Raw genomic sequence first — 17,750 nt, forward strand, 5'->3', positions numbered from 1 at the left:
TGCTTATGAAGCAGGCAGTCACTGCAAATATAAGCAGCTCAGACACCTGATCTGTGCCCCCTCAGCAGGAGATAAACTGAGCTTCCAACCACTGGCACTGGGACTGGGATAAAAGCATCAGAGCAGTCATGGATCACACTCAATATCCCACCTGACAGCAGCAGCCTCCAGGTGCTCGGCGGGTGGCAGCAAACTGCAGGATAATAAACTTACCTACAGCCTCTCCCTAATCCCCTGACAGGCAGACTCCTGACCTAAATGCATCCCAGTACCCACCCTTTCTACTTCTGTCAACCCAATTTATATCCCCAGCACTTGCTTTCTGGCCAGATCACCAAGAAGTGAAACTTCCTGAAGAAGTCACTTGGGGTTAGCAGCTCTTCAGTGGGATGCCACACATTCCAGAAAGCTGCAGGAGCTGCAGGTCTTTTTTTTTTTTTTTTTTTTTTTTTTTTTTTTTTTTTTTTGTGCAGAGAAGCTAATTTGAGTCGATTGTCTTTCAGTAAGACTGTGAGGACAGGAGACAACAGTAGCAAAGCAGAGTGGAAGGTGACAGCAAAAAAAGAGGTGAGCCTACACCGAGGGCTGACTCAAAAACAGCCAAGATATCTGGCTGGAGGAGAAATGCCTTGATAAATTGGTGTTCACTGTTTATCAGCATGCACAGCATATGTGCTTCTAAATGAACTGTACTGTGAAAATGTTCCCTGGAAAACATTTGAAATCAAGGCAAGATAGTCCATTTGTTTAATTATTTATTTTAGGCATTAGCCTTTTTCATGTTAAGTAAGATAAAACTTAAGTTGTTCCAGGGGAGATTTAGATTAGATAGTAGGAAAATTTTCTTCACTGGTCAAGCACTGGAACAGGCTGAGCAGGGAAGTGGTGAAATCACTGTCCCAGGAGGCATTCAAAAAAAAGGCAGATGTGGTGCTTAGAACATGGTTGTGGTAGACATGCTTGTGTTCAATCAAAGATTGGATTGGTAGACTCTAGAGGCTTTTTTCAGTTTTAATGATCTATGATTTTATGTTTGAGGGGAGGGGAGCACTTGTAAATAGGGTCAAACACTGGACCCCCTGAATCAGTAAGCTTCGCCACTAAGTTCAAGAGACCAAAGATTTAATCAATTCTATGAAAAAAACATAGCAAGAGTAAGTGGAAAGGTGATGTGAAAGTCTCTTGCAGCAAAGCTTCTCCACATCTGAAGAGTTGATGTCAAAAGGTCTACAATGTAACATGAAAAGTGGACACACACAGACTTTATTTGCCATGCTTTGTTCCTGTTTCATTTTCAGGTCTGTAACAATGTCCAAGATGGGAGCTGCAAGCGTTATCATCATATTGAAGATTTCTGAAAAAATTAGCTTTTTTAAAGTAACACAACCACTAGAAAGAGTTTGAGTGCCTGCATTAATCACAACTTAACCTGAGCAAACCAGAAATCAGAGGAAAACACAATTACTTTTCTATTTGGCCTAATTTCATCCCACTTAATCCACCTAATGCCATGCAGTACATAAAACTTAGGCTATATGCATAGGGTTATATTTCACCCTTCACATGAGACATGAGCCATCTTCTGCTATAAACCTTCCAGTGCCTGCAAGGAACCAGGGCATTGTCAGCAGATCAGTGCCATGAGCTGCATGCCCAGACAGGAAGAGAGAGGAAAAGAAATGTGTCCTTCTCTGGAGCATACTTTTAAAGCTCAGTTACCTTTTTAGAGGATGTTCCTGAGACAAGACATGCATTACTGTGTTTAGAACATCAACAAAGGAAACTCCCTGCCTGTTTGCATGGGAGGTCAAACCAAGAGCATGTTCTGAGTGCAGTGGCAGAGCAGAGCTGTAAGTGCTGTAGGCACACAATAAAGGAGCTGCATGACCATATTCCTGACATAACAGCTCTGCAGTATAGGGCTGGTTTAGAGATATGACATTCTGTATTAACATATGCATGAGTTGCTAAATTGTTTGAGCTTGGTCCACCCTGGAAAAGCTTTTTGATTTGATGCTTTCCATTTCGGCAAACAGTTTTATTGCAACCAGCTTTTCAAATTGTCAAATTATCCTTCTGAGCAAATATAGTAGGGCTACAACACATAAGAACGAGTGAGTCAGTAAACATTTGGTTTTTCCATTTTCTGAGATGTTTTGTCTGAAATAGGAAAGCACTTTTCACATGCAGCCTTAATGGGGCTAGCAATTGCTCTGGTCACTGGTGAAGGACATCCTTTGTAATGAGTACTGGAAATATCAGTATTTCCCTAGATACAAAACTCGAAACATAATCGTAATTGACTTTATCTATGCTCATGCACCCCAGGAACATTTGGGGGGGACCCCATCTTCTGCTCAGCCTGGAAGGTTTAAAGAGAGACCACCTCACATTCCTGCAATGTTCTGTCATTGTCAAAACAACTGATGCTCACAAAACCACTACCTTTAACACCATTCCATTCCTTTCCTTCTCTACCTCCACTTTACACCATTATTATTTGCGTTCTCCCTCCCACTGAAATCCCAGCTCTGAGGTAACTCATACTCATCAAACATGGATACAGCATGCGTACATTAAATGCAGAGTTTTGCACAACTTTCAGCCTAAGAGCTACATCCTCCCAGCACCTGAGCAGCTGTTTGCAAGCTGTCACTGCTCAAATGTTCACCCATTGTTTACAGCAAACTGATAAAACAGGGCAGGAACTGCTTCTGCTACACTAATGCAGAGGGAGAGAGAAGTCCTGAAAATTAGTTACCTATTTCCACCTGTCACTCACTGAAATACTTCCATTACCCACTGTGCTTAACAACTGATCAACAAAACCTTCTAGCAGAAGAGCTGTTTAAAGGCTTAAAAGCAAAATAATTTTTAAAAACTACCAGTCTTGAGTCACTGATGGCTTGAACAAAACTTTGAGTCTCTCATTGAGCCCTTAAGGCTTAAAAAAACCTCAAAAGGTGCTATTGCTACCAAGAATGCCTTAACTAATATTTCCCAGTAATCTCAGTTCACTTTTCTCACATGATGCAGTGATGGAGGAAGTTTCAGCTTCCCTCTTCTGTCACCATCACAGGTAGATGAAACCAAAACGGTAAGAGACAAAGGTAAACTAGGACTGAGAAGGCCAGTGTACTAAGGAAGGCCAAGGCTGGAAGGCTGAATATCCAAGCTGCATGGTCAGAGAACACCAGACTCTTCTGGTAGCCAAGCTGGGAACAAACCTGAAAAGGACTTGATGCTTGGCAGCCAGGCTGTTGGACACTTTGCCACTGAGTATCTGCAAGGAAACAAACCCCAAAAGAGCTGCACAACTTGGATAGCCACATTGAAGTATTCATTTAAAGCAGAAAAAACCTGGAAGTTCTGGTACATGAAATGCTGTTTAGGAGGATGAAGGAAATGGACGTGACTGGCTTGAGTCCTGAAGTGCACACCTCACACATCTGCCTTGAGGGCAAAGGGTGTGGACAGAGGAGAGAAAAATGCTTTTTTTTCTATTACAAGATGACAGAGGAGATGACAAGGGACAAAACACCACATAAAAAACCCATGCTAGCCTGAAGTGTGGGAGGACTTGGATATCCTGATCTCCCTCATCTCTCTGTGCTTGTGAAGCCATTCAATGCCAATCCAAACCCACACAGGCATTGGTACTACCATTTCACTGGGGCACAGGATGCACAAATCTCAGTGTGCTCTTCTGTCCTGTGATGAGCTTTAACTGAAAAAGTGCTCTCACTGTGCTCCTTCTGTCCTGATTAACTGACTCATTCACCTCTTCTCACAAAACAGTGTAGATTTTATTCCTGATTTCTATTTTCCCTTGTTGAACGCTTTATAATAGAGTAAATAAATAACTTTCCCCTTTAAATTTATTTTTTTAAATTACCTGCATCACTGACTGGCTTCTGCTGAAGATCATCAAGCTAAATGGAATTCTACAAGCAATAACACTCAGAATTTTGCATTGGCTATCGATCCCTACTGTGAATAACAAGGAAGAGGACTGGCAATTTTAAAATTATTGCTTTTTGTTGTTCCGCAATACAGTAATATTTTTTAAAAATCATTCCACCTCACATCATTGCAAACATCAAGTTTGTCCTCCATCGTAAAATTTAATATGAGACCTGTGTAATGGGATTTAAAGCTGAACAGCTGTTTTGCTAGCCCTCTATACCAGGGCAAACATCTTGGAACCAGGAATCAGCATGACCTCAGCAGGAGTTTTGAAACCAGAAAACACATATCAAAAGAAAAATGAGTAGCCTCTTACTCAACAAATCATTCTATTCTTTTGAAAATTACAGTTCTTTAAAGTACTCCTGTCTTTGAAACTCACATTGCTTGCACTTAGAAGCCAGTTTTCCTTCCCCACAAGAGGAATAATGCAACCAAACATCTGCTCTCAGGTGAGTGAGTGCATTTTAGATCTGTGAATCCATGTCATTGAGTTATTCAGCCAAGAACCCCATGAATAACTTTGGACCAGATTAAGTCATCTTTCATGACTGTGAGATACATCCATGAGTCTGAGTCTCTGACAGCAGCAGATATTGTCTCCAGTGTATAAATGAAGCCAAGGGAGTGATTCCTCTTAAGATAAATGAAGCCTTACCATTATAAAAGGATGGCAAAATTAAGAAAGTGTTATGAAGATGTTAGTTTCCCAATAAGAAATGACTGAAGAAGACAAGGTTGTATGTTAGCCAAGGTGATATGTGATAAAAATGAAGTCTTAAAGAAAGAAACCCAAAAAACAGTCTGTCCTAAAACACTAGTCAAGTAGCTATTTCTAGTATCAGAAATGAATTTTTAAAAATGCTTATGGAAGAAAAATGCAAATTTTGTCAGAATTTTCCTTGCTGCTAATGCCGAAGTCTACAATGAAAAAGTCAGTCCCTGTACGAGTATCATCAACATCCCCACTGCCACACTGCCCTGAGGAAAGCAGAATATTCTCCCCTTTGGATGCCACTCTCCCTTTGCAATGCTGCACCAGGCAGCTGAGCTGAGGCAGGAGCTGCTGTCCTAGGAGGGCATGGACATTGTGGACATTCAGCTGCTGCCAGGAGTGTGGCAACCAGCAACAAAACCATTCCAAAGCCAACATTCGCAATCATTCCAAAGCCAACATTCCAAAGCCCTCACAGTTCAGCAGGGTGTAATGACCATGAGGGTGTTGATGTCATCCTGGACCTGACTAATACAGATCTCAGTCATGTGATGAACAACATATTCCAACTTTTGGCCTATCTCCAGATCACCAGGGATGTACTAACATCCACCCCTAATTTAACTTTGTCTAACTCAGGATGGAATACAGTTTATGTCAACTATTAATTAAAACTATGGATAGTAATTCTTTTCAAACATCAGTTATCTGATAATTAAATTATCTTTGAACACTGAAAGAATGCTTATAGGGCTGCTGGGCTGCAAGACATTATAGAATGAGCTCCTTCTTGAAATGGATTAATTGATGTCATAAGAGATTTGTTTTTCCTTTGAGCACCCCACTGGTGTTGATTCCAAAGACATGAGCATTTGATTGGATAAATGACTGCAGATTAATTGCAGGTCATTATGTACTGGAAAATACAGACTGCCATGCCAGGAGATGAAGAGCCATTGGTAATAAAAAAATGTCAGCAAGTTTCTATACCATTTCCTTGACCCAAATAGTCTTATTTAGAGAACAAAAACAGCAGGACAACAATGAGATTGATGTTATTTATGCTTTTTTTTTTTTTGCCATTCCAGTCAGGGTCTCTTTCTGTTGCTCTTTCTTCAGACTGACAATAATATTTCTTCATGTAAATAACTTATTAATTACTCCTATGGAAATTAGAAGTGAGGTCTGATATTATGTTTAGGCAACAAGATTGTTATGAGTTTTATAAAAAAAATAGAGTGTCTCAATCCTCTATTTCAAGAACAGTTAAGAGTGGCAGGAAAATCTGCCTTTGGTGGTCCTTTTTCTGTAGGCATAAATGAGTCACTTCCTGAGGGACCTCAGGTAATACTGAATAAAAGCAATGCACCCAGTTCACACCACTGCTGCTCTGTGGAACCCTAGCTGTGCTTTCTGTTCTCTTAAGGAGGCTGCTGAAGCCAAAGGAAAGAGCAGCAGAGGGGCTGGGGAACACAATTTTGGTCAAATATAGCAGGTAGTTTCAAAATTGAATTCTGGGTAAATGAAATTACTCAAAGAAACTTCAAACCATGAAGAGATAAAACAGTGATACAAAGCAAATAAAATATTTCAGTATATCTGAAATGACACCCTATTTTTCTGCTGTTAGCAAGAAAAACAGATTATGGCTTTGGTCAACAGAAAATAATTTTCTTCCCAGCTCCTAGTTATTTCCATCACTGAACCACAGACTCACGAAATTCTCTCTAAAAATCCAAATAATGAACACAGATATACACACAAAGAGAATTAGCAGACATAGGGGTCCTTCACTAGAACCTTAATTTGATTTCCTACTTCAAGCTCCACATCCCTTCTCTAGATTCCAAAGTCAAAAGGAGAATCTTCTCTGTGAAATTCATGCCACGAACACCATACAGAAAAACAGATAAACCCTTGCACTCTCAACCAGAAATAAACAAAGAAAATAAACAACCATCACCCCCAATAATGTTATTCAAAGTGATATATAAGTTTATGTTTGCAATTTTAAGTAAACATAAAACAAGATTTCAAAAAACAGCTGTACCAAAAAAAAAAAAAAAAAAAAAGGAAATGCTTAATATTTTGGGCCAAAACTTTTCAAATCTGAGTAGTTTCTGGCAGAAATCTATATGTTGCAGAATTTTATTTTGCTATGGAAACTGCCTGAATAAGAGAAACAAAGCCATAGACCAACCATTTCCAGTCAAAATTTCTTCCTCACTCATGCAAACCACACAAGTCCTTGAACAGCTCCTCTTTAAAGGTCACCTCCTGCAGCCCAGGCACAGCTTTTCTCCCTGAACACCTGTGAATTAGTAATATTCTGCAAGTGCCTTGCGTGCTCTGTCAGTGGACACAAGCGGTGCCCAGGAGCTCCCCCAGCCCCGAGAGCTGAGCCTGTGGCTGTCCAGGGGGATGAGGATGTGGATGAGGATGAGAATGGGGATGTGGATGGGGATTACACCTCCCCTGGGATGGGCAGCAGGGCAGATTAACGTGGCCTCGAGCCACCTCAGCATCGCTGTCACAGCTCCTCTACAGAGCTCAAGCTGAGTATCACCAAACCCCTCACTTGTTTTCCTTTCACAGGTGCTGCTGTCCTTATATAACCTCAGGTACCTGCGCGTTTCTGAGCTGTTTCTGTGGTGTTTGGGTCACTGGCTGCACGCAGTGGGGTGTGCACCAGGGCAGCAGCAGATGTACCGTGTGTGACAGCCCCACACAAGCAATGGCCTCTCTCCCCTCACTGCTGCAGCAGTGCCTGAAAGGATTATGTACGAATGATTTGTCTCATGTGCTTTTGGCAGCCTTACAGGAGCAACGTGGTGGCCACAACCCGTGACCCACCTCTAGTTTTCCCAAAACCACAGGCTGTGCCAAAGGGCTGCCCTCTGTCTGATGCTCATCAGCACAGAAAACCAGCCTGCAGCCATGAAGCCAGCCATTCCGTCCCTTGACGGCTGGAATGGATGATCTTACAGGCCTTTCCAAGCCTCAGTGGCTTTATGATTCTATCTCTGCATTCAGAGTACATTGCCTGCGCAGCCAGCAAATTGTAGGGTCTCAGTGGAAACTGGGTGTTTCTTGAATGGCACTTTATTTTTCTGGTATTTGATCTGCTGTAAGACACTACCTGCTTGTGATGGCTTTCAAGACTGGCAAATTGTGTTATATCTTCTCATGTCTTTTGAAATAGCACTCACTGTATTCTCAGGATAACTGAGAACAGTTTGTGTGAGTGATGCAAGGATGTGAAACCTTCATCAGTTTGTGGCTTACATTTGCACTGTGGAGAACTGAAATTCCCTTGACTCAGGGCAGTGTTCCAAGTATAATGCTGGAGACTTGTTTCTTCTGCCTGACCTGGTCCTGCTTTTAAGAAACATACCCACTATCACCATGTATTTTTTAAGGTGGAGCCCATTCTACCAGCAATTCAAATCCCTGAATACTCCAGTTGATACAATGGTCCAGTAACAAATAATTTTTCACACTCAGTTCTTCAAAATCTGTTCCCTTTTTCACCAAGATGGATTACAACCACAGGTAGCAAAGGTTTGAGCCACTTGACATCTCCCTAAGTCACACCAAAGTGATGTGCACACTCTCCTGTCCAACACACATGTGTTTTCACTGCTGATCAACAGCATTCCCAGCACAGTGAATAGCAGACACATCCTCAGGTGTCTCGTTCAAAAGCGCTGTTGTGCTCAGAGTAATCTGTGAGCATGGTCCTTACAAAGAAACAAAAGACATTTGGGGACACTTTGGCACAAATGGCATTTGGGGGCCGTCTGCAGGGCTGTTACCCCACAGCCCTGTATTCTGTAGGCTGTCCTGCTCTTGCCCTGCTTGTGCTCAGGTCTGCCTGCTGACCGTGGCACATCACGGGGTAGGAGAGCTCCTAGCACAGGAGACCATGAGCTTGTGCAGCAGGTTTGTGAGAGGCAAGACTCCTTCACAAGACTGTGCAAACTGAGGGAACTCTAAATTGTTCTTCTGGCTTCATTTATCCAAATACAGCATTGCCATCACAACAGTGTTCCTCTGACAGGTTAATGAGTGTATTTCATCAGTATTACAAGCAAGCTTTGAGCACAAAAGAGAGTGATTTAGGTGTTCTAGAGGAGAAAAGGCATCCTTTTATAACTACTCTTCATTTTTCCAATACTTTGCCTTTCTCCCATAACTTATTCTCCTGGGATGCCCCAAAAATCCCAGCTGCATTATACAAAGTTATATTTTTCAAGTTTCTTGCAAAACATCTCAGTTAATTAAGAACAAATAGGTTCGTTTCTCTTCAGTTCATATGTTACCAAATGTCTCCCTCCATGCACAAGGAATGTAACAAAATCTGGAACAAGCAGAAAAACAAGTTACCATAGAAGAGCTACCAGCAATTACTCACTAAATACAATAAATTATTGTATTTCTGGAAATTAAATGTACTTCATTTTGTTGTCACTGAGTATTTTACAAGCGTGGGTGACAGAAGCACAGAGCAGAATACAAATGTGGTAAAAATGTCTCTTGCAGTGTATGTATTTCCATCGAAGTTGGATTTTTTTTTTCTCCTGCTCTCCTTCTGATAGAATTTAACTGATGGATGGTGAAGCAGGATTCTGAATTAACTGGAGCCTCAGTTAAGCAGCAAAAAGCAGCAGAACAAACATCTGTGGAAATTTCACACTGCAATCTCATGCTCCTGTTTGAGTTACTCAAAAGAGCAGCTCTTCTAAGAGGGTCCAACCCTCAGCCTCTGTAGAAACCTGTTAGCTTTGACAACCTCCAAGAGGCATTCAGGTCCACTCCCATAAAACTCTGCCAGGGCCAGCCAGGCATGAGATTCAGACAAGTTTGCGGAGACTTATAGATCATCTGTCCTCAGACAGGAATGAAGCTAGATTTTGCAATTGTACAGAGTTCAATTTCAAAATCAGTTCCACCTTCTGAGATTTTAACAGTGGACTTAGAGTTATTAAGAGAGTTGGTGTCTCACAGGCATTTGCCATGATTTCTGTAAAACCTCTTTGTCCTCAACAGCACGAGCCATTAATGATAAATGTTGCTTCTCCGTTGGATATCTTTTCTGAGCAAAGGATCAGCCTTCCACTTGCTAGAGCACAGCAAAAAGAAAATGAAGTCAAAGAAGGCATGTATTGTCAAGGCTATTTAAACAAATGGCTTAAAGGAGTAGAGGATGTGTGGCAGTGTGGCACAGTGTATGGTCATGAACAACACTGACACGCTCAAAACAAGAAAAGCATAAACCCTACTTCAACAGCAAAGGAAGACAAGCTAACTTTAAGCCTCTATCTAGCAGACACACTTCTGTTATTTGGCAATGAGTGGCATGACTTTACAGTTTATGCTGGTCCTGAGATCCCTAGAGGAGATGTTAAATCAATGATCAGCATGTTTTTGCACATGGATCTCTCAAAGATAATTCTTGTTTTGGTTAAGACACAAGAATAATACAGCTCAAATCCTTCAGGAAAATGGATCAAAACACTGTCTTATACATATGAGCCCATTCTGTCCCCACTCCTCTACCTGTGGCCACTCCCTTTTGATTAATTATGTCCTTGATCAATCCCATACAACTTCACTATAACCAGAAAGTATGGCAGCTCCACAACACATTCCACATGCTCTTGTGGGATGTCCTGAACCCTGCACTAATGAAGCTCCACCCTTTTGAAATAAAATATAGAAAACCCACTTGGGTAAGGAAAGTTATCTTGTACTTCAAGAGGTTGGACAGACGTTGATCCACTTGCTTATTAGGGAAAAAGTAGTGCAACAAGTCAACTACAGGAATGATGCTACTACCCTCCATTCCCTAGGACTGTGTGGAATTGCCCCATCACTGTTACATGTGATTCACAGAATCATAGGGTTTAAAGGGACCTTTAAACACCATCTACTTGCAACCCTTCTGCCCTGAGAAGGGACGCCTTCCAGTAGACCAGATTGCTCAGTGGCCTTGAACACTTCCAGGTATGAGGCATCCACAACTCTGGGCAACCTGTTCCAGTGCCTTCCCACCCTCAGAATAAAGGTTTTTTCTTCTAAAATCTAATTAAACCTACCCTGTTTCAGTTTGAAGTCATTCCCCCCTATCCTGTCAGTACAATGCTTTTGTAAAGACATCTCATTGTTTACAACATGGGACAGCTATTCAGCTCTGTTTTGACAGGTACAGGATACCAATAAAGCAGTTCTGCAAAAAGGGAGAAAACAGATGAATGCTGACCCCATGTCTAACAACCCAGATAACAATTACACAGAGTAGATAGTAGAAGTCAGATTCTGTAGCCTCTCCTTTTCAGCCCCATGTCCATCCAATAGACATTGATGGTAGCACAATTTTTACAAAAGCATGAGATTTTCAAAATCAGGACATGCATCGTGAACAACAATGCCCCTCACAATGGGTCTCTCAGCTGCTGCCAAGCAAGCATTTCTGAAAAGCACCACTGAAAAGCAAGTTTCACTCTGGATATGCAAACCTAGCAAACAACACCTTAATAGGGAAGAGAGAATATGTGAACAAGCTGCAGCACCAACTTTGCACACTAATGGCAATAAAGATGCTGGTCATTATTTCTGTGTTTATGCTCCATCCAAACATCTATCTATAAAAACTCCAAGAGCTTTAGGTGTTCTTCAGAAAACAACTGTGTTTCCAAATTGATGTTAGCACCCAGTCTTTTCAGTGGTAAGATTAAAAACTAAACAAAAAAAAAACAAACCCAAACCAAACCAAACCATTTAAAAAATGCCCTGTGATGGTACAGGGCTAAGTCTGAAGAATTCAAAGCAACATCAGGCTGGGCTATCTGAAGAGTGTGGCATTTCTGCAGGGTCTGTGAAAGCACAGAGCATCACTTACACCCAGGCAGAGCCACCATGCAGCAGACACCATGCAGCAGGCTCTGGAGAGCTCACCTCCCAGCTGCCAAACACTGGTTTAACTCACATGAGAACCTCACCTGGGAAGCAATGAGGTCTAAAACACAGCAAAGATTTCAAAAGAAGTCATAATCTGGGGTGTCCTCACTTACTGACTTCCTCAGAAACAAGCATTCTGGTTTCAGACACTCAGAGCAAGGTGGCACAGCTGATTTCAGCACCCTTGTGTGAAAACTAGTGGAGAACTGACCATGTATCACAGGCTTGCTGGGCACAAACCAGGATAGAGTGAAAAGACAGGCACATCTGTCTTCTGGCATCAGCACTACAGAATTTATCTTTGTTCTGCCTTTATTGTGAGGAAACAAAGATGGGGGAAAATAATCTTGAAGGCAGATCTTACTCTTGAAGAATCACCAACTGAAAAAGTTTCTTTCACCATAACTTCACCCAGTACACATGGGACGGCATTAGTGGATAAAATAAATGTTTCTTTTAATCACTGATGATATGTAGCTGTTTTCCATTAGAGAAGTTTGCATATCTTGAGGGTCTAGTGCCACAATAAGTGACAATTCCATAATAAAATCCCAAAGTGATACTCACATTAGCTCCTCGTGAACACAATTAGGAAAACACATGTCCTCCATGCTGTTGTATTATCCACACAACTGCAATATTTTTGTGGCTGCAGAAAGTATTAAGAAGAAAAACTAGAGCACAACAAAGTAGGCTAATCAGTTCAACATACTATCTGATGGAAGTAATAATTATAGATATGTCTGCCAATTTTAAAAGCACACAAAGTACAAGTAGGTAGACTCCTACCATTGAACAAAGAGGCAGGGAAGAGTGAGCAAAGAAAAAAAAAAGACAACCAAAGCTGTGAAAGAAAATTGAGGTAGAGTAATAGATAAAAAATCAACTGAAAATTCAAAAGTCTCCTTCTTCAGCTACTGAACTCTCTCAACCCAGACAAAATGCCTCCAATTACAGACCAAGCAAAAGGTTCTGCAACTAAGCAGATGTGACTACACGACTGAGAAATTAAGGATATGGCTCTCCACAAGTTCCTTCTCTCCTCTGATATTTCATTAATCAGAAAAAAATATATTATCTTTATTGAGTGTTGAAATAGCCTAATAAACACCAACAGCCAGCATGGTTCTCATCAGATTTTTGTAGTAATTCTACATATGCATAATGTACATATGAAACAAGTTCACATCCACCGTATCAAAGGAAAAATGCCACTTGATATCATCCTTGCTCATACATGTTGGTTCAGTTATCTTTTTCAGCATCACTGGTTTTCCACCCAGAGTGGGCAAAAGCCAACATTGAAATATGCCATGTGAGAGCCAACAATGAAAGGAAGGAATACAAATAAATATGGGAAGGTAGTAAGGAGCTGTTGTCATAGCTCCCAGTGCTTGACAGTTCCTCAATTGATGTAAATTTTGTTCTTTTTTCTCCCCTATGTCAAGCCTTGGAAGCAGATTCTCATCCTGTACAGTATATTCAGTTACCTGTAGACAAATACATAAAGGATTTCCCCTAAGGTCTTACCAGTCTTTATTTTTAGAAACAGCCAACCTAAAACTCAGACCTGAGAGAGACAGAGATGATTTAAAAGAGAGGGAGGTCCACAGCAATGTGCTCAGATTAAACAGGATCCTGAAATGTGAAGGCTGAGGGGAATCACACTCAGCAGCCTCAGCCCCAGAGGTAACCCCTTCTGCAGCAACTCCTATGGAAACCTTCCTTCCCAAAGCAAGCACAAAACCCCCATTGTACAAGAACGAGAGGTTTTAAAAAATGCTCCGTCTTGTGCCCAAGTAGGAGCAGGCAGAAATCTGTGCACAGAGCCTTGATCTCTGTTTTTTCTCACCATACCCCCCTCGTTTTCAGTAGGGGGGATTTCTGCTGGGGTCCCTGCTCTGTCCCGGGTGCCTTCAAGCCCCACAAAAGACCACACTGCATGCAGGACGAGCGCTGTTACTCTGACACGTTTATTTCTCAAGTACTCACCCACAAGGAGCCAGAGAGCTACTGCACAACCTTAGAGCTTGGAAATCTCATCTCTCTACCTGCAAGCTGTCATTGACAGCTGATCAAAACGCCTGCATTTCCCTCCTCTCCCTACCACGGAGGTTTTGCTGAGATGCAAAAACACCGCCTGTCAGGGGTCTCTCAAAGCATCCAGACCTGACAGGGACATCGCACACGGTGACATTTTAGCATCTCTGCTCCAAAGCATCTCTCCCCGCATGCGGGGCGTCCATCACGCCCTGCTGCTGCCGCCGCAACCTCCTCCCGAACCGCAGCCCACCCGCACGGCCCCGGCGGCGGAACCCTTACCCGGGAGGGCTTCTCGGGGGTGTTCCCGGGAGGAATCCCGAGGGAAAGGACGGGGAGGGGCCACCCAGCACCTGCCACGGGAAAAGCGGCGATGCCCCCGCGCCGCTCCCGCCATCCCCGACACCGACCCACCTCATCCCGCATCCCGCATCCCGCATCCCGGCCCGCTCTGCAGCACGGCGCGAGGAAGCCGCCGCCTCGCCTCGCCTCGCCCCCCGCAGCCCCCGCCGGTCCCGGTTCCAGCAGGGGCATCCCCCGCTCACCCCGCGGCGCGGCGGCTCCGCTACGGGCGGCGGTCTCCGGGAGGGCGGGCGGGCAGCGCTCGCCGGGCGGGCATCGTGGTCCGCCCTCCGCCGCGGCGGGGAGGGCCGGCTCCGGGACTCCCTCCCTGCGCCGCCTGCTTCCTCGTCCTGCTCGTCCCCTTCCCGCCTGGATTGCCCGCAATGCTGCCCGCAGGAGAACAAGCTCCGCTCCCTCCCTCCGCGGCTCCTCCTCTGCTTTCCCGGGCACCGGACCCGGCTCCAGCCCCCGCCCGGCGGCGGGGCGGAGGGAGGGGACAGGGGCCGGCCAGGAGGGGCGGGCGGAAGGGAGGGGAGGGGGAGCGGGACCCCCAGAGCCGCCGCGATTCCCCAGCTTGGCCCCTTCCCTGGGGCTGTCCCCTCCCTCTGGGCTGGAGCAGGGTCCGGCGTGCGGGAACATCGCTCCGTGCCCTCCGTGCCCTCGCCCGGCGGACGCCGGGGGCAGCCGGACATCTCTCTGTCCCTTTTGCCCCTGCCCCGGTCCCGCCGCGGGGAGCACGATGCCCCAGGGACTTCGCCGGCATCACGGCAGCAGGACCGCATCGGGGGCAGAGGGATGCGGTCTGAGTGACCCGCAGCCGTGTTGGTGCTCCAGAATCCCCGGATACCCTGGGTTGGAGGAGCCCTGCAGCCTGGAGCAGAGGGGTGACAGTGGAGTGGGATGCAGGTCCTGGTCCAGGCGTTGGCAGTGCTGGCGTGCACCTTCCCATGCCCCACGCAGGGCACCGGGCAGGACTTCAAGGCTGCTGCACGGTGGTGTTGTCCTGAACCCTAAAGCTATCCATGGCCCTGTCCACCTGGGAGCTACCAGGATACTGAACTCATGGTATCCAACAGGACCTTGTCCTCAACAAACTCCCTTAGGCACTCAGAACACAAGGAGAGGAGCTTGTGCTTTCTCGGATTTGCCTCCAACTCACAGATGTGTTTCTATAACTGACAATGGTGCCACCCCAACTACATTCCACCTAAATTCCTATTTGGCAAGGCAAAGAAAAAAGTAACCCAGGAGTTACTCTCCTGCAAATGAGCACAGCCTCCTGGCTTCCCACAAGTGTGTGGCATGTTCTTGTCAATATGCCTTAAGTGTAAAATTGAAAAAAAAAAAAATAGCACCCACAAGCTAGAGTAAATCATGCCAACATAATTTTTATCTGTGGATCAATGGAATTTAATTCCTCAGTTGCCAAGATACCTTGCAGAAGCTTTTTTGGGTGTTTATTACCCCACCATTTCATGCACAGAGTGCCCTGTGCCATGTTTACCTTATGAGGTTGCCAGACTGTGTCTGACCAGTGAGGCCCATGGGCCCCATGGAGTGCAGCCAGAGGAGTAGTGCAGAGTTATGTGCCGAAGGTTTGAGAAGTGTTAAGTTTCGTCTGCTGCAATGCAGAGGAAAACGTTTGCATATCCAAAGACCTTTTCCTTTGTAAGACACCAGGAGCACAGGCACAGCCCACTGAAGGATGAGAGGTGTCTGTTCATTTAAGCAGTGCAACAGCATCAGTAGCTTTGGTCTGGCCATACCCAAAGACTGATATTTACCCAAGAGATAAATCAAATTGTATTAACTTCAGGAATGATTGCGTGGAAACTTAACATGAGAATGTCTTTTTTGCAGCTTTCCATCCCTGCAGTTTCATTGTTTCTTCAATTGTTTCTCTCCAAAAGAGGCACCTCCTGTCCTTGGTGGATGTAGAGGAGGCAGAAAGAAAGCAAAGCACTCACACCTTTCTGCTCTTTCCCCTCTTTACACCATCACCAAGCCTAGTATAAGCAGAGCAGGAAGGCATAATTTGTTTTCCTCCTGCTTTTTGGTCATATGAATTTCAAATCCACTTGTCATTTCAGGGAAGCTCAGCTGGGCACGAGGTTTTCTTTCCTAGTGTGGTTGTTGTGTGGCTTTTGTGGAGCTACAGCAGTAGCAACAAGGGCTATTTTTAGCCTAAAGTAGGCCAGGCAGCTCCAGAAGATGTATTAATAGGAGGAACATTTGAGAACAAAACAAGCAAACAAAAGAGAAAACAAACTGAGAAGTGTAAACACAATCTTTTACCAGCAGCACTTGCTAAATAGTAAATATAAGGAACTGCATCATCTGTCTCAGGAGACATGACCCTTCCCCAGAGCAAACAAGGTAATGCAGTCTCTCATCAATATGTGTTACTTCCAGAACAATCAAACTATCTTGTTTTAGCACCACACACCTGGAGTGGGATTTTTAGAGATGCCCAGTTTATCAGATTGCAGCATGCATTTATTTCCCAGAAAAAGCATGCCTAACCTGGAAGTTTAAATAGATATTATTCTCCTTCTTAGAGATCACTACACATTTATGTTTTGAATCAGAGTGTAGCTGGTACCCAAAGTGTGTTGCCCAACTTGCTGGGAGAATTCACGCCCACGTTTGTAGTGAAATCCTGTGGGCAACGTGCAGCTCTCTGCAGCAAGCAGAAAAGAGGCAGGAATGTGTACTGCAGGAGAAGGATTCATATTTTGCTACTAAAAGCAACAAATCTTAGCTTTCGATCAATGATAATTCAGTAGGAGGCATAGGTATTTGTCATCTCCTTTATCCTTGTTGGAATTTGAAGACTGGATTGCAACAATTCAGCACTCTGTAAATCTTTGTGGAAGAATAAGTGCAGCAACATTCATCACAGATATGTACTTGCCACACAGACTCACAGGGCTGCTTTTTAGCTTTTTTTTTTTTAACTTCTGGTAGTAGTTGGGTATCTTTTTTCCATTAGACGTTCCAGTAAGACATCTCACATTCTGAATCTCGTTAGAGTCATTCCACTGAAGCCAGTTGCAGAACATGCTGAATGCTGTTTGCTTGCCTGAGTGTTTGGGTAGATGCAATCCAGAAATCCAGGACAATCCGTGTTACCATATCATGCATTACTCCATCAAGTATTGTAGTAGGATGCTTGTAGTGACAGCATAAGTGTTTGCTATATATAGCCTGCATTTGCTTGCTGCTAATTTTGTGAGACAATTTCCTCAAAAAGCAGAAAGGATCAGCACTTTTTTCTTTATTTCTCTAATTGACAAGCCTGTCTCTGTGTCCCCATCTGACTTTTTTCCACGGCACATACAAACTTTCTGATGAAGTGACATCAGACTTTAGTGCTTAAGAATTCAACCTAAGGCCTCACTGTTACTACCTGTCCATAAATTTGCCCTGATGTTCTTTTCAGTTGCAAAAGTATAGACTTTTTTGCATAGTTTTTGAGTCCAGATCAACTTATAAGTGTTTCACTGTTTCACAGAACAGCCACACCTGATTCAAGCCCACACTTCTTGACGCACACAGCAAGAAAACGATAACATACATATGCACAGACCAGACTGCAGCTGGAGGATTTGTGTACAAGCCATAGAGGTGAAATGTTTGCAACCAATATAACAAAACAATAGTTTTAGGACTAATTTGGGGATTTGTTGTTTATTCTTTGTTTGTTTTTTTGTTTGTTTGTTTGGTT

The 17,750-nt window shown here is 43.8% G+C and overlaps 1 protein-coding gene across 3 annotated transcripts in view; it reads right to left on the reverse strand.

Annotated features, from left to right (window-relative positions):
* PLPPR1 (phospholipid phosphatase related 1) overlaps nucleotides 1–14,460 on the reverse strand; it is a 121,190-nt gene extending 106,730 nt beyond the window's left edge. The window contains exon 1 of one of the 3 annotated variants that reach the window (XM_066569890.1): nucleotides 14,227–14,460. The gene's annotated coding sequence lies outside the window, so the exon portion shown is untranslated. Of the gene's footprint in view, nucleotides 1–14,095; nucleotides 14,161–14,226 lie in introns of those variants that run through there. The other 2 variants (XM_066569889.1, XM_066569891.1) reach the window with 2 other exon arrangements.
* Between the last annotated feature and the right edge of the window lie 3,290 nt (nucleotides 14,461–17,750).

This window comes from Molothrus aeneus (assembly GCF_037042795.1).
Source record: "Molothrus aeneus isolate 106 chromosome Z unlocalized genomic scaffold, BPBGC_Maene_1.0 scaffold_33, whole genome shotgun sequence".
Lineage (NCBI taxonomy): Eukaryota > Metazoa > Chordata > Aves > Passeriformes > Icteridae > Molothrus > Molothrus aeneus.